Here is a 21,500-nt window from a genome sequence, read left to right on the forward strand (position 1 = left end):
AGTGGCAATTGTGAATTTGTATAGCAAGGTTGCATACATAGGATAGAAAAGCTAATTTTGGACGGCTGGTCATGTCAACTGGAGGCTTCAATGTTGTAAAATGTTCCAAGAAAGATTGTTTCTTGCGACCAGAATTGACTGATTGCTCGATTGGCACTTTGATGATAGCTGGGTTTGGCAAGATTCATCAGAACGCGGAAATTCTTAAAAAATCCCCCCTTCCTTTTTCTGCATCGAGCGATGTCATTGAAGCCTCCAGTTGACATGACCAGCCGTCCAAAATTAGCTTTTCTATCCTATGTATGCAACCTTGCTATACAAATTCACAATTGCCACTGGTTCTGCATGAAAACAAGAAACCTTTTAGTTCACTGCAGATAATTTGTGGAATTAAGAAGGTAACACTTATGGAATCTTTTTTAATGCAAGAATCGTGTAATAAATAATCTTTTATTTGTGTCATGAACAGCACAACATACTAATAAACGTACATGTAATGTTCTCAAGACCTTGTGACAATCTAAAGACGTCGGAATTCGACATCTGCTAGAAATTTGATTAATTACAAAGGTATTCCACAAAACAATACAGAAATAGTAGCAACTAATTCGAACTTACATTTGATTTCATAGGCCTAAATGTTTTAATGTATCCTATAATTAAGAAAAATACTTGGAATACTCACAATTACAGTATCCTTTCCGTTCGTCAAATTCACAACCATAACCTACAATAAAGGAGATGAAGATTCATAAAATTGTAGAACAAAGAATATTTATTGAATGCACTGAATAAGTTTCAGAGATGGGCTTGTAATTCGGAGTTCTGAGATTCAACCCACGCTGACGACCAGCCTGACTGAATTAATTCCATGTTCTCTTGCATTACAGAACCATTCATGATTTATTGACTTGACATATGATCTAAAATTAATTCTACAAGAATCTGAAGGAAAACTTGAAGTAAAATTTTCGATTTTCAAAGCATTTGTTTGTTATATTCGTATTTCTGAAGCATATATATATATCAAATTATAAATATACAACACAAGCAATGTAATAAAATTACTTGTTGATTTGTAAATTGAAATAAAGTTCATTCCTGTTTTTTTAGTGTACTTGTTAATTGTAATTTGTACATGAAATAATACATAATTTCAGTATCACACATGTTCATCTAATGCAATAATTACATATATTTTATTACTTACAGGTGCAAATTCCATATTTTTCTTGATGTCTTATTGCACTGCATGCTAGAACATAATGAGTAACATTTTAAACTTGGGTTTTGACAAAAAATACCTTAAATATAATTAAAACTGCTGTCAAATGTAGTTAACAAAATGTGCGTTGTAATGTGGATTGAAGATGAACTAGACTAGAACTTACTTTTAAAGAGCAAAGAACATTTTAATAGTAGCTTCAGCACTCAAGCACTCATTTAATCAACACTTGCAGTAAATATTATAAATAATCACATCTCACATTCTACTCAAAGATACTTCACGAAAATAGATAAAATTTACTTTTACCTCAAATGTGTAGTTATAGTTTGTAACGCTAAACTTGGTATGTATGACTAGCACATTTGAAAATTTTCTTCAGTAATACTGTATATATCAATTCAATTTATGTACATATTGAAATTGGATATGTTTATTAACATTATCATGTCAATGTTTTTCAGGTGTACTACACTCAAGAAGGGAGTCAACCTGCACGTACACATCAACATCTTTAAAAGGTAAGTGAATAATTTCAGTGTAATAAGCGATCAAGACTTCCAAAGAGGTAAGAGTTAACTTACTGTCTGTCATCTGTTAGTTAATTACAAGCATTGTTGAATTCCGAATCTGTTATTGTTACACGCTGTAGGGTAAGGGAGAAAATTAGGATTCTATTAAACGTATGCAAGTCATGTAACATGAATCGAACATTAGTTAACTTACGGGACTTTGTGTTGGTCTAATAATTCAGAAGTCTCATGACATATTCACAAAGGCATATTTCTAATTTGTTCAGACTGTGGATAGAATTTTTCTAATTTTGAAACTGCATTTGTCTCACCAAACAAAGATTCCAATCATTCAACCAACATCCGATAAAGGGGGAAGCCGAATTCTGATTGACAGAGAAAAAATCATATCCTAGTCTTAATTGGTGGAGCATTCATCTTCTGGCTACCATGGTTTTCTGGCAGACGACAGACCATTTATTAGTGGGAGTGGTAGAATGATAATTTTTTTGGAGTATAAGCATGGAAGAATACTACACATTAGTGCCTGGATTTAACAGGGTTGACAACTGACATTGGTAGATGCAATATGTGTACCCTGTAATAGGTCAAGGATTATTAACAAGTGCATACAAATATCTACCCATTACATTTTCATTCGTTTTTTCTGCTTTATCTTTCAAGAAACAATAAACTACTTACGGAATCTTGGTAAACTGTCCTTCTTATCAGAAGTTGGATTTTGCTTTGGGGGTGGTAAACCTGTAACGGAGAATTACTATAGTTACTTTGCTTCGTAATGAGTACAAGGAAAACTATTGTATCTGTGTCAAAACAAGTTCATTCACATATATGATACTACTAAATTTCCCACATGTAAGGCGGGGAGATCAAATTCAACCAGGAGTAAAGAAGAAGTCATTGTGTTTGTATTTTTGTGAAGACTGTTCATGAAACGAAATGTGTGGTACATCTAAATTTTAGTGTAATATTCATTGAGATATTACTAAGAGGTTTGAAACAATAACGTTTCTTGAATATTGGTTTCAGAAGTCACCATACTTCTTGCATTTTCAAATCACAATTCCATTGACATCTACGAGGGTCACTATTTATATTTTGAGCCTTGGCAACACTGATTGAAGTTAGGCGCGATTTGACGTTTGCACGGAATCGTCTGGCATTATTGACCATAACGTACTTCAAATGTTTTGTCAATAGCTTCATTTGTGTTGTTTATGTTGCCTTGGAGATTGCGCGACAACAATAAAATGGAATTAACTCGTGAACATTTTCGTGTGATGATTTTTTTACGATTTTCGACGTGGATTATCAAGACAAGAGTGCATCGATCAACTTACTTCCACATTTGGCGATGAAGCCCCATCCTTTGCCACTGTGAAACGCTGGTATAACGAATTTAATCGTGGCCGCCATTCGCTCACCGACGAGATTTGCAAAGGTCGTCCAAAATCAGTTGTTGTTCAAGAAAACATTGATGCTGTGCAAAACCTAATACTGCAAGATCATCATGTGACATACTGTGAGATTGAGGCAACCATAGGCATTAGTTCCACCAGCATATATAAAATATTACATGATCATTTAGCTGTGAGAAAGGTATGTTCTCGTTGGATCCCACACAATTTGACAAAACTCAAAAAGACGCTCGCGTCAATTGGTGCAAACAAATGCTCAATAAATACAATCGTGGTGCTTCAAAAGACGTATATAAGATTGTAACAGGTGACGAATCATGGATATATGCATATGAACCAGAATGTAAACAGCAGTCGACTGCATGGGTGTTTCAAGATGAACGCAATCCAACAAAAGTTGTTCGCGCTCGAAGCACATCGAAACAAATGGTCGCCTGTTTTTGCGGGAAAACTAGTCATGTGGCAACTGTGCCTTTAGATTAACGTAGAACGGTCAACTCTAAATGGTACACAACAATTTGTTTGCCAGAGGTCTTCGGTCAAATACGGAAAACAAACAAACGCCGTCGGATCATTCTTCATCAAGACAGTGCCAGCTGTCACACACCTCGTCTAACAACCGACTTTATGAACAGTCAAAAAATCGAATTGATGGGTCATCCACCGTACAGTCCTGATTTGGCACCCAATGACTTCTTCTTGTTCCCGAATGTCAAAAATAAATTGCGTGGACAACGATTTTCGTTGGCGGAAGATGCCGTTGATGCGTTCAAAAACCATATTATGGAGGTGTCTCAAGAAGATTGGAAAAACTGCTTTGACAAATGGTTCGAACGAATGCAAAAGTGTATTGACCATAAAGGAGAATACGTCGAAAAACAATAAAGCAGTTTTCAATGCCAAATTCCTGTTTTTACATTGATAGGCTCAAAATTTAAATAGTGACCCTCGTATTTCTGTATAAATTTGATCTTAGAAAATTATTTCATTTGAGAAGTAGTTGTAATCACATGCCATTATGAAAATACTTACAATATGGTATTGCTATTACTTACTGCCCTTTCGAGAACTATTCGTTATTCTGGAAGTATTTCCTGGAGCAGACGATACTCTTGCCCCTGTGGGATAGAATGTTATTAAAGAGATGAAATTATAAGCAATGCTAATAATAAAATCGAAATTATGCAAAGAGTATAGAAACAGCTGTAGATTTTTAATTGGAATATTGTAAGTAACCCCATGCTTAAAAGAAGATACTGCATTATTAATAGGGTATTTTAAAATAAAACTTTTCAGTGAAATTGAAATGAAGGTAATGCTTCCTTTTTTTTATATACATATATATATATATATATATATATATATATATATATATATATATATATATATATATATATATATATATATATGCGTAATTAGTAGGGACATGAAGTTTTCGTTTTAACGATAACACTGAAAAGTTGAAGAAAGCCAAATAAAGTGTTTAAAATGTATTTGGGTAGGTTAAGGAGGCAAGTTTTCGGAGTTTCGGAATCGCGAAATAACGCAAATTACACCATTTTTCAGAATAACACCGAATCGCAAGAAACGCTGCAAAATATGCAATATAAACTGGGCATAACACTTCCTTTGTTCAAAATGAACTACCTGAGTCTGGCTGGTGAAAGTTCGATTCAAAAGAGATTGTCATGCTTCATTTCCTGCAATTTGGAGGAGAAATGACTGACAATGCTTTGACCTCGTCCTGAAGTATAATTCCCTGTGGCGATCTTCTCAGAAGGGAAGTTTTGTAGGATGGGGAAAATTTTCATGGAGAAACACCTGTTGTGTTGCTGGAGGAGGTGGTTAGAGGTGTGGGCGTATGTGTGTACATGAAACGGTATTTTGAGGTCGAAGAGGGATTTTTTTTGGCATTGTTAGGGAAATTTTATTCTGTCAGAATCACTGAGGCTGCATGTTTTGTGCATAGTCTTGCATTTCCATTTCCTTCTGTGGTGTACTTATCGATAAACTACTAGACGGTGTGCTTCACAGCATGCCAAAGCCAGCAGTAAATGCATTAGTTTGCATCTGAAAGACATTATACTTCAGATAGATACTTATTTTGTAATCACTGAATTGCAAAATAACATGGGAGCATAAGACTTTCTTGTTTAAGCGCAATGAAAGTGAGAGTCATAAAGAGAAGAAAAGTTTCTTTGAATTGTTGTTTTACGTCCACTTTATGCACATAAAGGTTAATCAGAACTGGGCCTACAGTTTACAGTGGGATCCGAACCACTGTCATGTAGCTACACCGGGTATCAAAACTGGAACCGCTTGATTTCGATATTGATTACTGCTACACTATTGGGGAGTCCCGAGAAGAAAAGTAAAGCGAGTGAAATGAACCGGCAACTTTCTGTCATCGAAGGCTTCAAATTAAAGCAATCATTTCATTTGAGTGAAGTGAAAAAAAAAAAAAAAACACTTTCTATTTAGAAGTGTGTTTTGTACAGGAAGTGTTGTGTTGTAAGTGAGTACTGGGAACATTTACTATGGACTGTGTGTGTGAAAACCATCAATGTTATTGAAAACTGAAAAGTGAATTTAAGAAGAAAAAAAATTATTGTGAAAGTCAAAAGTTGGAAATATGATTGTGTTCAAAGATTTGGGTGATATCCTTCAATAAACATTTCATATTTAGTGGCCAAAGAGATGAAATAGTTTTACAAATGCAAGAAATTTGGTCATTTCTCATAAAGATAAGCCTTATTTTTTTTTGTCATTAAAACTAAAATTTGCTTCAATTTTCCGCAATTAAAGCAATGTGAAAATCTTATGCATAGAAGAAACACAAAACAGAAAAATGCTTGTAAAAATAACACTGAATTTTGCCTTAAACCGTGAAAAATAACATCGAAATTTAGGGAAAAATAAAACTAAAACTTCACTCCCCTAGTAATTAGAAATGACCTAATGACAATAACATAATTATATAAAGTAATAAAACGACACATACCATACGGTGAAAGAACCGGCATCTCTTCTGAAAATGTGTTTATAAAATATTGAATTAGAAAGATGTGTTTTGTGTCTTAATTTAGAATTTTACATAATTACAAGCCAGAAAGTTCCATGATTGTACAGCACCTATACTGCACATGAATTAATAACAAATAGCATAATGAAATATCCTAAACAAGAATGCATAAATTCCATTTGTTGTCATGATTTAAGTAAATCACTGTGCCCAATTCAACTAAAACAATTTAATTAGTCATACACATTTCATCAACAAATGTGCAGTTGTTTTCTAACTTTGATACATTATACTATCATGAAGTAAAACCTGAAGATTGCATTAATTAATAACAATTGTAATGATGAATGTAAGTGAGCGAATGAAAAATGGGTCCTAGTTCTGAGCCGTATGTGTTGTAATGTACATATGATACATTTGTGATGCTGGTAACTTTTGTTGTAAATATGATCATAATTTTTGGCATAAAGGAAATCGGTACATTTTGACGTAGTTGTTCAAATGTGCAAAGTAGGAATCATGAAAAATATGTAAAAATTAAAAATTGTAGTCGTAGAAGAGTACAGAAAGAGGGAGAGATTGTACACAAACTGAAAAAAACTGCAAGGGCGAGCGAACGACCTAGGAGGGAAACCAAAGATGTCAAAGCATTCATCACTTTAAAAATTGATCTTATTTTTTTTACACTAAATGAAGATAAACATCACTCAACAATTTTGTGTCCTGAACAAAATGTGATTTTTATTTCTTTTTAATTCTAATATTGAACATCCTTGTTTTTAAAGAGTAATTTGAATTTGGACTGCATCGAGATTAATTTTTCATCAACCTGATACTTGATCACAAAAGGGATATAATAGTTATAAATATATCTTCATTATTTTATTTGAATTTTTGTACTTTTTTAATATGCCTAAAGATCGGTTATCTGCATTTGGCAATTTTTCTCCTTTGCTTTCAAATAACATAACATACTGTGCAAATTGTTATTGCTATGAATTAATATCTGCCATGTTAAAGTGTGCACATTGCTGTCAAGTAGACCTAATGAGACAAAATGCTGACAAAAAGTAGTTTTTTATAATTTCTAATAAGAGTATAAAGAATAATTGTGTCTTACCGAAGATATATTGCGGTGCTCCATAATCGGTCGGTGTTAACTGAATGGGTGCTCCTTTTCCTTCTTCCAAGATAAGCTTTAAGATAGATTAACGGATTTTGTTAAAACTGTTGGAAATACACAAACATATCAAGAGCATTCTAGAGGATAGTTTGCCAAAAGAATGTACTAGAAACTGCAAGGTATCCATAGCACGATTAAAGGTAAAGACTTAATGAAGGATGCTGGAACAACAAACAAGCAGAAATAAAATTCAGTAGCTGTGCAAATGGCAGAGAATGTTGTGTTAATCATTGTAAATCATATTAAGTAAATAATTAGAATAAGAAACAATTCAGACATGTATTTCAAAGCAGGGAGTCGTAACGTACCCAATTTGCGTTACACGGTACGTTCCATTTTGTAGGAGGAAGAGTATGGTTCAGCTGCTGGTACCCATGTAACGTAACGAAATGCAATATGTTATAGACTGACGTTACACAGAACGTAACGTATTATGGTAGATATTAACGTTATAAAGGAACGGAATGAAATGAGCACATTGGAACATAACGTAATATGCAATATGGTATATACTACTGTTACAAGGAGCGTAGTAACTAAATGCAATATGGTATATACTAGCGTTACAAAAACGTAACGAAATGCAACATGGTAGTAAATAACGGTACATAGGAACGTAATGAATGCAATCCTCCGTAACGGAATGAAGTGAAAGGCAATATGGTTAATTAACGTTACATAGGAATGTAACAAAATGTAAACCACTGTAGCGGAAAGGAACAAAATGCAGTTGGGTATATACCATCTGCATAAGGAACGTAAATAAATTCAGTATGGTAGATGTTAACGTTACAAGGAAAGAACAATTCACAAATGTTAGCTAGTAACGTTATAGGCGCGTGACAAATATAATCTATTAAACATCAAGGAAGAAAAAGGAATAGCCCAAATCTCTTACCTTTCTTTTGAACATTGCGAAAAATAACTCAGTATATCGTATGGGATTAATGTGAAATAGCCGTAGAAAATATGGTTGTTTGTAAAAAAATGAATTTCAACCAGGGTTGTTAAAGGGTCAGGAATTTTAAATCAATTCAATTCCGGTTCAGCAGGGAATATTAGCAAGCATAAATGGATCTGGACCGTAAAGAACCTTTTTATGTTTAAAATATTTCAATTCGTTCCAGGAAACTTTTCTCCGGATCAATTGAAATACGGCACAGGGACCTTCTTTCCGGATCAATTTAAAAACTGTCTAAGTTCCATATTGAAATGAAAGAATACGCAACTTGGACCGAATTAAAACTGTGCGATAAAGAAGGTTCCGGTCTTGTTGCGGAACCCAATAGAACCCATTAGAAGTTATGGGTTCGTGGACGTTTAACAATCCTGATTTGAAAATTACATTTTTGGCTCGAAATTGAATACAGCTTCCAACTAGTGTAGAAATGAGTAGTCATAGACGTGCGCACGGGGTGCAAAGGGTGCCGATATTTTCGACGCAGGGACAAGCAAGGTATTTTTCCATGGGGCATATTAACCAGATAATAGTGTTGCCCCCTCAAGAAACACCACTTGAATTCGAAATTATCGCATTCCTGCATTCCCATTATAATAATTAATGTACATTACTATGACTGGGATCAAATTATACGCGTGAAATATATACTTTTAGCTGACATTCGTTTTCTATAGGGGAGATGTGGCCATCCTCGCCCCCTTTCAGATTTCCATGCTCCTATATTATTATACTTTAATCCAGAAATTTAGGGTTAAGGAATCTTATCGCTGGTTATTAAACGATATTATGCTCTTGAAGAAAATTAAGAATTTTCAAGCCGATAAAAGTTCACAAAGCAACAACGGCGAAAGAAGGTGCAGTGGCGCAACCACAGGGTGCAGGGGAGATTAGCTCTCAAACTTGTATGGAAATCAATTCTAGGGGGTTAGGGGGCAAACATTGAACTATAGAAAGAAAGGTTTCAGAATCTAAGAATAGCAAGACAAAAGGATACTGAAGATGGATTTAGTTTTCACGTCTGTCGTGCACTATTTCTTCCAGACGGTCAAGAGCACCTGCAAGGAGGCACAGAGGGGCAATTGCCCCTCTTGATTTCTATCTTTATACAAATATAAATAAAGTTATATAAACTTGGACAGTTGCTGCTGCTTACGGTGTACGTTTTGCCCGTGTAAGGTAATATATAGATGTATTATTAATTTTTGAAACCTCACCGTTCATTTATAAACACACTGTATATGAGTCATTGTGAATTCGAGTCAATTAAAACATTTTGCGTTGTTGGGAGATTATCTATTAGGATAAAATTTGGACATAATGAATCTAAGTAGAGAAAATGCAACTTGTATATCAAAATTGCCATGTCCAACTGATCTCCGAAAGTAGTGTTTAGCACGTCACATTTCAAGTATATTGTAATAATCTTCAATTAGGCCAAACGTTAACGAACAAAACAACATTTATTTAACTTATAACTTCATGTTATATAAACTACATGTACATGAAATACATTTAACAAAGACAAAAGACAAAGACAATCTCTCTCCAACTCGACTTGTTCACAGTATCTCTTCTAAAATTTTTATCTTTTTCTTAACTTCTATCATATATTAATGATTGATTTGAGTCCACTTTATGCACAGTTAGGCTAATCGGGACTGGACCTACAGTTTAAACTGAAATCCCAATCACTTGTGCCTCCACCGGGTATCGAACCCGGGACCCCTTCATTACAAGGCGACGACGCTACCACTGCGCCATCGGGGAGGCCATTTCAAGTATAGTCCATGATTGTATCTAGTAGTATATGAACGAGATGTGTCCTCCATTCAAACAATACGTGGCTTGTACCTACCGAACGAAGTGTGTCACTTCTAAATTAAGTTTCCGAAAGCAGGTATTATGCATGAACAGAACAAAAAATACTCGTGAGAAATTACAAAAATTATAAGTAAGTTCGTGGCGGGAGTTATTGACGGTTTTCCCCACAACCTATCCGCTTTAGGTTCCGGGTTCGAGTCCTGGTCAGTAAATATCTTTTTTAGGTGTATCTTCATTAATTTAATCTAATTATCATCCATCTTCATAGTTTCGATTAATTATAAAAGTGACATAAAAGCGAAGCAAAATAAGAACAAATAAAAATAATTGCAAAATGATTACAATGTCAGAACTACATTTGAAAAATAAAATGCGAACAGAAGATTCATTTTCAAACAGGTATTTGGGTAGAATTGTGTAGACAGACAGCATGCTCCCGAAAGTTGCCAATCCACGTGTAGCATGACCTTCGATACTGGGGTTGTGCTTTTTCAGGAAAGTTTGCTCGACGCTCCTCAAGCGTCTTATCAAGAATGCCTCGGTGTATGCAGAATTACCAACTTATTTTCCGTCGGGAAAATCTTTTTTCTCCTATTTAATCTGCGGTTGACTCTACAATACAGCATATTAATCAAGATACAACAACTGAATTACGGCGAAGTAGGTTAGAAACCCTGCGTGCTCAAGAGCAGCTTCGATAAGGCACCTGAATTGTTTCGAGCTGAACCAGGAAATGGGCGATGTTTATTCCCAAAGGCCATTCCGTAAAACCAATGCCACAAGAAGTTTTCTGTGTGGATTTGAGAGTATGAAATTGTAGGTTGATGATAGTACTACAAGACGTCAAGTGGATTTATTTTTCTGTTTCGTTATTTTATATAGCTTTCCTACCTATATAGTTTGAATAACTAATTAATCATTTGATGAGCAGACAAACACGAAGAAGCCGATCCCGTGGCAAATTGGTTAGTGTAATAAACTGCGAAGTCTAATGTCGGATTAGAGCCTGGACTAGAAAATATGGATGGGTTGGGTCATTGTCTTTATACCACTTCCATCACCTATCACATCCTTTATCATCGCGATTAACCGAAAGTTCCTTTGCAAGGAAGTCCGAAAGAGAGGCAAGGAAGGGGGGGGGGGTGCACGACCCACCTGGAACATGAAAGTCAACCAAAAATTATATATATATATCACACAATTCCATTTCAGCTGCAATAATATATGTTAATTATTGCATGAACATAACTAGCTAACTAACTAACTCTCTAGCCTTCTTAAACCCGAAGGTTCATGGCTACAGCAACACAGGCCTTCCATCTGTCCCTATCCTGAGCAAGATCTATACACTCTTTGCCATCCCTACCGATTTCCTTTAGGTCTATTTAACGTTGTCCCTCCATCTTCGTCTTAACCTTCCTAAAGGTATCTTACCATCAGGTTTCCTAACAAGAATCCTGTAAACTCCTCTTTCCTCTCCCATTCGTGCCACATGGCCTGCCCACCTAAGTCTTCTTGGTTTAATTATTCTAATTGTCTCCTCATCCCTTTTAGGTCCAAATATTTTCCTAAGGATCTTATTTTCAAATAAGATGAATATGATAACTTCAAATTAAAGCAATGTCTTTTGAGGAGACAACACTGTTATGCACCTTGTTTGCCCCCCCCCCCCCCCCCCCGCAAAAACTACCTTGCTTGCCCCTCTTTGGAAAAAATCCGGCAGACGTCCATGAACCTTTAGTATCGACTTCGGAGTACAAAGCATTGTTTCGTCAATGTATAGCGCGGCAATAGACCGCGACAGCCTCTTACAGAGTATTTGCCAGGAAATATCAACACGAGAACAGGTATATGAATTCCTCTTATTTTAGATTTTCTCAAACTAATTTCAAGTATGTGGTGAAAATGCTTTCTATTTAGTATGCAAATAAAGGTTTTAAATTTGAATGGGCGTATTAATTTCCTAGGTTTTTTCTAGAGACAATATGAAGCATTGCGGATACGAAGGGCGAACTCAACAAAGTGCATTGTGAGGGAAATGCGTTTCAAGTTGTCAGGCACAGTTCGAGCTCCAGAAAAACTTGGTAACAGTAGATCGGAATGTTTCATGCGTGATTTTCAAAGATTTTATGGAGTTTGCACTGTACCTGGCAACTTGAAACGCATTTCCATCACAATGCACTTTGTTGAATTCGCCCTTCGTATCCGCAATGCCTCATATTTTCAATTACTTTGAAGCATTTAGGACCATTTTTTTATTTTTATAAGCAACTGCATTAATTGATAGAATGATCTTAAACATGAAACTAATTGTTTCTTCCAATGATTAACTGTTTTCTTTGCCTTTCATTACGCTAGGTCACTCAACCGCTATCTTTGTTGTGAGCCTAGATTAAGTGTGATTGGAGCTTATCCTGTATGCTTTCTTCATACAGCATGGCTGTCGGCTACATGTTTGACATCTTAACACAACTTCTTTCAAACATCGCTCATGAAATGTATTTCACCTATCGTCCTACGGGAATCAGAGGAACGTAACTACAAAAATGCTGTTTTCAGTTTCGTTAAAAAAAAATCCTCTGAAGAGTATTTGGAGTAAATGGACATTTTCCACTTCTAATGCTTATCTGTAAGGCGGAGTCACGTTTAAGAGTCATATTCCTAAGAATACATTATTTCCTCTCCTATTAATTTAATAAATTAGAGTTAAGACGCTCTGGTTCTCACACACGCTATCAGCCCCTATTTTCCAAAATTTGGCACGTTAGGTATTACGCCAGATGTGTCATTTGGGTATGATACATTCTTATTATATGCCTGTGGAGATTCGAACAGTGTTCTCGGCTTGCGAGCCAGGTTATATCGGCGTTAGCGTCCAACGTTTGGAGCGCATACATTGCTCTAAGCAGGATGCTCTCTACCTTATGATGGGAGCAATGTATGCGCTCGAAACATTGGACGCTAACGCCAATTTAAGCTGGCTCGCAAGTCGAGAACACTTCGTCAGGAAAGCTACACTTTTTTACCCATGAAAGTTATTGTCCGTGGCCTGCAAGCAAAGTTCTTGCTACAAACTGCCTCGAGAGAATTATGCATAGGCTATGTGTGACTTTTCTGTTTCTCAGACCACGTGTGACTACCTACAAATTATGTGAAACAATAACATAAACAACTTCCCATCTGAGTATGAGAACCACTTGCATTCTAGCCGGGTTCGATTCCTGGTGGAGGCACAGTGATTCGAATTCCACTTTAAACTGTAGGCCCACCCCCAATTAGCCTATCTGTGCATACAAGTAAACTTAAAACAAGACAAACTTTCATTCTAACCTCAGTCACTTATGGGAGCTGCTTAGAAGTAGTAGTGTTGACTGCCATGACTAAAATTTCTGGATCCAAGTTCACTTCATCTCAACGATTTTATTTGTTGTTTTAAGTCCCCTTTATGCACAGTAAGGCTAATCGGGACTGGACCTACAATTTAAAGTGGGATCCAAACCACTTGTGCCTCCACCGGGTATCGAACCCGGGACCCCTTTCTCGACGATTTGACTGAGTCTGCACTCCCTACACTCCGCTGTCTATGCAATGTAGTTTTAAAAGTTGTTAACTGAGGTATCCTAGTCACCAATTCCACCGCTGCCACCGGTTAGTCAAGGTGTGACTCATCATCAGCCAGGCTCGGACGAAATGCAACTCATTAAACCGTCGCGGACGAACTGTAGCATTTTTCTAAAAATTTCGCTTTCGGACGAAACGCTACTGAACCGCACAGCAGTCCCAATGCCTGCTCCAAGTTGCACAGCTGCTTTCGGAGCCCTTGGTTTGGAAAGGGGATGGGGATGAGGAAAGGGTCTTGATTTTTCATACTGAAGCTCGTTCATTTCGTTCTCCTATTTCTCTTGGTTGAATTTTCTGAGATACGGAATCTACCTCATTTTCCTTTTCATTACGTTTTATTGCGTCACCCACGGTACTCTTACATGTACTTAACATTTTCAATTTCCCTGTACCTGTACCTGCACCCTTTGGTAAAAATAAATAGCTGCAGTTCGTCAAATGTTGTATTTTTGTTTTTGTTACCCATTTTTCTCGTACTTCAGTCAGGGGCAATGGAGCTACTCGTAACAGACGTAGTTAGGAAATAGCATGAATTGTTTCTTCCCCGCACTGTAGTTGACCGATAAAAGAACTATGTAAAGTCTCGTTTCTATTACCACAAATTTTACCGCGCAACATGACACGCGGCATGCGACGCTGCATGTGCCAAGCATTTGTTGAAATGGAAACTGTCTGCAACATGCCGCGGCGGAAGTGCCGGGGACAAAATTGCCCCAAACGATTAAGACGCACAACGTGCGCGGCGGACAATGGAAACAGCCTGCAGCAAGTTCCTGGGGCACGGGCATACGAACTAGAGTAGAAACAGACGACGCGACTACAATCTGTGGTCCAACAAGATTTAATAACAATGCAAAATCACTTGCAGTCATTCTTACAAAGTTTTCGTATGCACTTTGAAGACGTAAGTCTCTCATCAACGAGTTAATTTTTTGCTAGCAAACTTCTACTCCACCATCTAGGTTGTTTTCGCCTTTTTTTTTTTTTTTTTTTTTTTAGAAATTCATGATACGCACCTGCCATAACCACAAAACCCGCCATAGCTTTATTGTTTATCTTTACCCTAGTTAAATCACCACCAAATTATTACAATACAAGAGAAGAAACACTGACTACTCTAAAGCACTGCACAACGCTACACTGCGATCCTGCACTCCAGTGTTGTTGCGGACGTATTTTGAAGAAGTAGTTTTGAATTGGAAGCAGTACGAGTACACTAAATGACGCGCAACATGCGCCGGCACATGTTGCACGTCATGAGTCTGGAACTTGTCTGAATGGAAACGTAGCTTAACATAAACAGAAGGCTTTCACGATTTGTCTGAATATTAAAGTGATCTCTTCTTTCACACCCAAACATAAATAACTATTTTCAGATTTGAAACCGTAACAGGGGTGTAAGGGGTGACCTTCCACGTAGTACACCCAATCGTCAACTTCATTCCACGTAGTACACCCTGGACTGCTCTTTGCAGACTAACGAGGCTCTGGCGACTGACCCTATGGCCAGTATAATTCTGTGTGTTCTGTTTTTTGTCATGTGTGCTGAGTGCCCCTTTAGAGCCTCAGCTTTTAACCTAAGTCAGAATATTTTAATATTTCAGTTATTCGATATTACAGTTACGTTATTTGTTATGGTAAGGGGCTGGACCCCGTATGACGTGGCGGTTGCAAAATAGCCTAAGTGCTGACGCACCCAAACTTAAAAAAGAAAAAATGTAACAGGGAATATAGCTTTAATAATGCCTATAAATATTTCACTATCGTTTATATTTATGTACATGTTGTTAATTTTGAAATATTGTGAAGAAATGCAGAAAAATTCTACATATTCGATTACTAATGTGAGCCACTGTACATGTTATGTTTTTATTTCATGAACAATGCGACACCACAGGTCCCGAGTTCAGATCCCAGCCTGTGTATTGTTTTCATTATTTTCTTCGTGATGTCCTTTCATCAATTTTGTCATTGCATCACCCATCCTCGTGTTCGCGATTAGCCAAAAGTGGCAGAAAACCAAAGTTAAATATAACAAATCAAAATCAAACATTACTTTGCAAGACAACAATGGCTGCTGTTATTAAAAGCAAATTGTATGTAGCTTTCCTAGACAGATTCAAACACAGAAACTGATTGATTGGATAAGGGCTGTGGATTCCTACTCGAGCTGAAAATATATATGTTTCAATTTATTACTTACAACAATAGCAGACTGATTTCCCGCTAAATCAAAGAAAACTTGCATTCACAGTTACAAATTGACGTGTTGAATGACCTTAACTACAGATTTCTCTCACTCCAATTCTGATTAATCGAACAGCACACCACAACGTGGGTCATTAAATATTTCCAACTTACTCTCGAGTTCCTCAACTAAAAATAAATTGACTGCGAGACAAAAACTCCTCTGCGATAACTATATACCACGTTATATGCAAATTCCATCATAATAATTTGAATTCTTCAAGTAGTAGCTACAAATATAATTTTTCATGCATATTTTCTTAGCAAAATATGAAGTTTCTCACTTCAAAAGGATAACATATACACAGTATTTCACAAGAGTTTTTAGTTCGAGCTAGTCGTAGGCCTAATCCAATATATATAAAGCCCCAATCCCACCACTGACTCACTGACTCACTGACATAAATGTTCTCCATGAAGGAAGCCCCGGAGGCGAAAAACGCCCGCTTACGACCCCCCATGAAATCGTCCCGAAAGGCCGAGAAAATTAAAAAAATCACTCAATCGGCCCTTCCTTAAGGGTGAAAATGCCCTTTTCTCACGCCCTTAGCAACCGTTGCCACGGGCATTTTTTGCAGCACACATTGTTTCCTTCAATTCTTAATTGTCGAGATACATTATATTTCTCACAGATCAATAGCACACAGATGAATGAACTCATGGTTTTGAATAGGTGCCTGAAACAAGAGTGACATCTACATAATAAGGAGTTTCAGCCCAGACACAATTACGTATGTATTGATGAACTCAATGCGAAAATATCTATATTGTGGTTGTTTCAGTTAAATGTTTAGTGGTATAATAACATACAATTATTTAGATAGTTTGCGGTGCTTGTTGTTCACCATGGAAACGGACGTTGCTAGCGAAATAAACAAAGTTTATTTCACCCAGAAAACTACTGTAAGTGAATTATGCTAGACTTTTCGTATTTTAAAATACAAGCGTCAGAATATATTACAGAGGCAAGGTAGGAATTTTAGGGGAATGACGAAAAACAATTATTTTCTAATTACGTTTAAAAATGTAAAAATGACAAAAGACGTAAATATTGAATTTCCAATTTAGTGTCGCTATTGAATTCGTTTATGCAAGACATCCAACTAATTATCTTGAAACGGTTATTACTTACTCAGTTTATTATTAAGAAAATATACAATAATATTCTGAATATTTGTACCTTATCAGAGACCATACACACATAAAGTTACTTTTTAAACTTTTCAAATTAGCGAACTTATTCACTTGTCCCCGCTTCATCCAATACAACATGCAGATATTTTACTCCATCTATAATATGATATCGCCCACAACGTGGCTGAAGGTCACGCACGTGAGCGTACAAGACGTGGCCAGAGGCCACGTCGAAAGTACGCGAGTATGAATATAAACATCACTTCATTACTTAGTTTAAAAAAGTGCCAGGCAATCGAAATTCGAGGGTATGCCTGAAATTATTTGTAGTATCTCATGTATCAAGGGGGCTTTTTAAGTAGTAGTAGTAGAAACGTAATTATACTGCATATTGCAACTGAAACCGTAGCCTCGAAGACCGTAGTCGTTGAGTGGTCCACTTATACACTCGGTACCAAACATTTCAAGTTCGAGTAGACACCTGGGCATGGCTGTTTTTTTTTGTAAGCATCCCTTCATAGATTTAATATGATCACCATTCATCTTCATCGTCGCGATTATCTACAAGTGGCAGAAAAGCGATATAAAACAAGAATAATACAAAAGTATAACAAACAAAATAGGATAAAAGGATGAACTGAGTTAATGATAGAAAGTTTTATATAATTACTGTTTCTTGAAGAATCCTGTCCTTTGTTACGATTGTATTTCTCAGTCACACGTTGCTCAATGTTGACGTCGACTGTCGTCCTTACGTACTTGAAAATTACTTTCATGTCTGCCTATGCTCTTCTTTCAAACGTGGTAGGTGGGCGCTCTGTCTGTTTCTACACCAAAAAGTTTAATGAACCTCCTGTCCAAGAAGACAAGAATTACTGAAAGTAATTTTCAAAATTGTAAGCGGATGAGGGTCCTTGTAAATGATAAAATATACTGTCCTTTTATTCGCTTAGTTTTGAGAATCACTTCCCATACAATTCTTGCCTTCTTGAGAGTATGGCCCTGTCTAACCACAAACCAGTTGCACAAACGCGGTTTCGTTTGTTTCGTACAACAATTCCATCTAACGTTTCGTTTCTACGTAGTTTCTACTTGCTAAAAGTGCCTTTCATATCGTCCCAGGGCGTTGTCTACTCGGCTGCTTCGTGACCGAAGATCACGTGTACAAAGTTTGAGGATTCACATTTTCCGATTTTGCGTGGTGCTGCTGCTACGAGCGAACACAAGGGAAAAAACATTGGACGAAAAGTCCCCGCGCAGCTTCCCTTCTACTCTTCAGCTCGGCCCATAAGGAAGAACGGTCAACTCTCCCCCTCCTCTCCACGCGGTAGTACAGTGCACAGGAGTCGCGGGTCTGCACAGGTTTCTTTCCTTGTGGTTCAGTTCGCCTTATCAAGGTCGTGCAGCAAGCAATTATTTTTCGTCTTCCGATAGGAAAAAGCTTGCTACGTGGATGAACGCGTACCACAGATGATTCTTTGGTTGGTCCTTTATGTTTCGTCCTTCAGCAACTTAATCTAAGCACGAATCATTCTCATCGCCAAACATACTGTATTTTTTTAATTGATGTAACACATGTAAACTGAAAAAGAGAGAGAGAGAGAGAGAGAGAGAGAGAGAAAGATATACAAGTACATAAACGGTTTCTTACAACAAACGTTTGTTTTCCTATCGTATAAAATAAACGCACATGTTAAAATTCATCTTGCATAGATAATCAAATTAGAACAAATCCACGTAAAGTGATTTAGTATGCAGAAAATAAATATATTTGTGATAAATACATAGTTAATCAGTAAATTTCAATAACCAGAACTTCTGTCACGCCGAATCTTGATTACGGATGTTTTCAAACGTTTTGTTTTACAATTTCATTTTTTCAGTGACATCCAAAACGAAAATACGTATTATAATTTAATGACTTTCAAAATGTCAAAATACTGTAATGTTACTATGCTGCCGATCACAATTATGAGGCTTCTTCGAACACGGCTTCGATAACGGTATTTGCTGTTCGTAACGGATATGTGTATCGCTTTTTTAAAACAGACTTTTGTGGAGGGAAATAACTGTAACGTTACAAAAGTAACGAGCACAATTATACGAGAGACCTATGTTATTCTCTCCGGAACACGGCATCGGACACGGTATTGCACATCGGAACGTCTGTATGATACCAGCTATCAATAACGTTGTTGCTTTGAAGCAAGGAGTGTAACGTTTTTACAGTCGTGACCTCAATTAAGTTACTGGTTAATTGTAACGTTACTATCACTTTCCACACACACTAAAGTTACTAGTCAATACGTGACGAACTTGTTTCTTACCCTGTAACGTTAAAGCGTCACCTAACGACCTACTGATTTACAGATCAGTTATGGTTCGGTACCGTTATGCACACCTGTAACGTAATGTTCATATACCTGAGGTAACGTTTCTGTTCACGAAAAAAGTTATTCTGTTTCTGGTTGTAACGTAACGGAAACCGTAATTGAAAATACCGTTCCATTTCGTTACGTTACGACTCCCTGTTTCAAAGTATTATAATGATTAAGTCACATTGAAGTAGACTATCAAGCTGTCAACATAATTAAAATAATAATGAGCATTAATGTGTCAACTCATTTGATAAATAAGATACATTCTCAAAATTACTTATTTTTTTGTAAAAACAAACATTGCTAATGCTAACCAATGGGAAATTTAATTAAGTGAACAATCAATAAAAATGCTCTTAAATAGAGATGTGATTAAAGAATGAATTATAACAGCATAACATGTTAAATATACAGCCAAAAGGCAAACTGAAAATAACATAATAAATTATAAGTGATTTTTAAATATGTATTCAGTAATGTTCATAATACCCGAACTTATATTTTTATTATTTTGTGGAAATTATAACTTGTTGGTTCATGTGACTCAGTATTTCCCAATGGATGCTCTGTTGCCACACTTCGTTCAGAATATCTCGTCAACACTTACTGCACGGGTGTATCTAATCATGAACTGCAACATGCTCTACGTCTGTCTAGGATCATAATTTCTTCCTAATTTCATTTTGCATCTTATAAAGGAGCTTACAATATAAAATGTATGAAATTCTATCAACAAATTCATGAATTTTGCTGTCGAGTTGTACGATTGTCGATATTATTTAATTACCACCAAGCCAATCATAACATTTGAAATTTTTCTGTAATTCTGCAACAGTTTTTATTAGAGCAAATAGAACTTTCTACTTGTTGTACGTAAAAAGCATTTCCATGTGTTGTGTAAGGGGATCATTTCATGTAATGTCATTTTGAAGTTAGAGTTAATTGAAGTCCAAGTTTATCCAAAATGTCCTCCAAAACCACACTTTTTTGTGCAATTTTTTCTGGATAAATACTGAAATGGAGAAATTATTTTTACACAGAACAGTAAAGAGTACACTTAACTGATAACAGGAGGTTTAATACATGGATTCCACCTATGAAGTCACATGAACAGTGAAGCGCAAAATCATTATGAAATAGATAGGTTACAACTATGCAAATTTAAGGGTGTGAACAGTGTCATATGATGCTTATGTACCTGAATTTATGAAATTAATAATTATATTAATTCCTCAGTGTTGTGTCAACACTAGGAACAAAAGATTAACAATATGATCTGTTAAATATTAAAAATGTTGTCTACAACACCTTTAAAAGAAATAGCAGCCACAAGCATTGTTTCTTCTTTACCGCCATTTGTTAGTTACAATCCTGTGGATTTCACTTTCTCCTAACCTGAACACAACTGCATTCTTTCAGGTCAATAAGATAAACTAAACTGTTAACATTTACTACTCCAAATCTTCTATAAGTTTTCCACTGAAATAATATTCTAACTCTTATAGCATTACAGCAAGAAAGTGTAGCATTGCATGTGTGCAAATAGTAGTTTGTTTTTGTTTTCGATGTTGACGTATATTTCACAAATATTTTCAACAGTCTATGTAAATTGAAGTATGTTTGACAAATATTTTCAACAGTCTATGTAAATGTTTGTACTCTGGTACAATTCATCCAGTGTTATCTTATAAAACAAACTAAGTTTGTAATGATAAACTTTAGATACCCACAATCATATGCTGGCTCTCAATACGACTTGATAATTCTAACTGTAGAAACAATCTGAAATTGAATACCTTTCATTCTTCTGTTGAATACTTGTCTGGTTTATGTAATTTATAAATGATCTTTGTTAGAAACTGGTGCAGCCAACACTGTCAAGCACATATCGCTTGTGACTCTTAATCTATTTAGACAAAATGTATACTCTATCCCAGGAATCTGTGGAGCAAGGGCA

At 36.2% G+C, this 21,500-nt stretch overlaps 2 long non-coding RNA genes across 2 annotated transcripts; both read right to left on the reverse strand.

The window, feature by feature from the left end:
- Positions 1-683: 683 nt before the first annotated feature.
- On the reverse strand, positions 684-2,499 carry LOC145991226 (uncharacterized). Its single transcript, XR_014442024.1, has 3 exons — positions 2,440-2,499; positions 1,211-1,255; positions 684-727 (listed from the first exon to the last, which is right to left on the reverse strand). It is a non-coding gene; the product is annotated as an uncharacterized LOC145991226 (long non-coding RNA).
- A 1,724-nt stretch (positions 2,500-4,223) lies between these two features.
- LOC145991866 (uncharacterized) lies at positions 4,224-21,049 on the reverse strand. The gene is made up of 4 exons (XR_014442103.1): positions 20,852-21,049; positions 7,319-7,394; positions 6,178-6,204; positions 4,224-4,294 (listed from the first exon to the last, which is right to left on the reverse strand). It is a non-coding gene; the product is annotated as an uncharacterized LOC145991866 (long non-coding RNA).
- Positions 21,050-21,500: the final 451 nt, after the last annotated feature.

This window comes from Lepisma saccharinum, chromosome 8, assembly GCF_977018435.1.
Source record: "Lepisma saccharinum chromosome 8, izLepSacc3.1, whole genome shotgun sequence".
Classification (NCBI taxonomy): Eukaryota; Metazoa; Arthropoda; class Insecta; order Zygentoma; family Lepismatidae; genus Lepisma; species Lepisma saccharinum.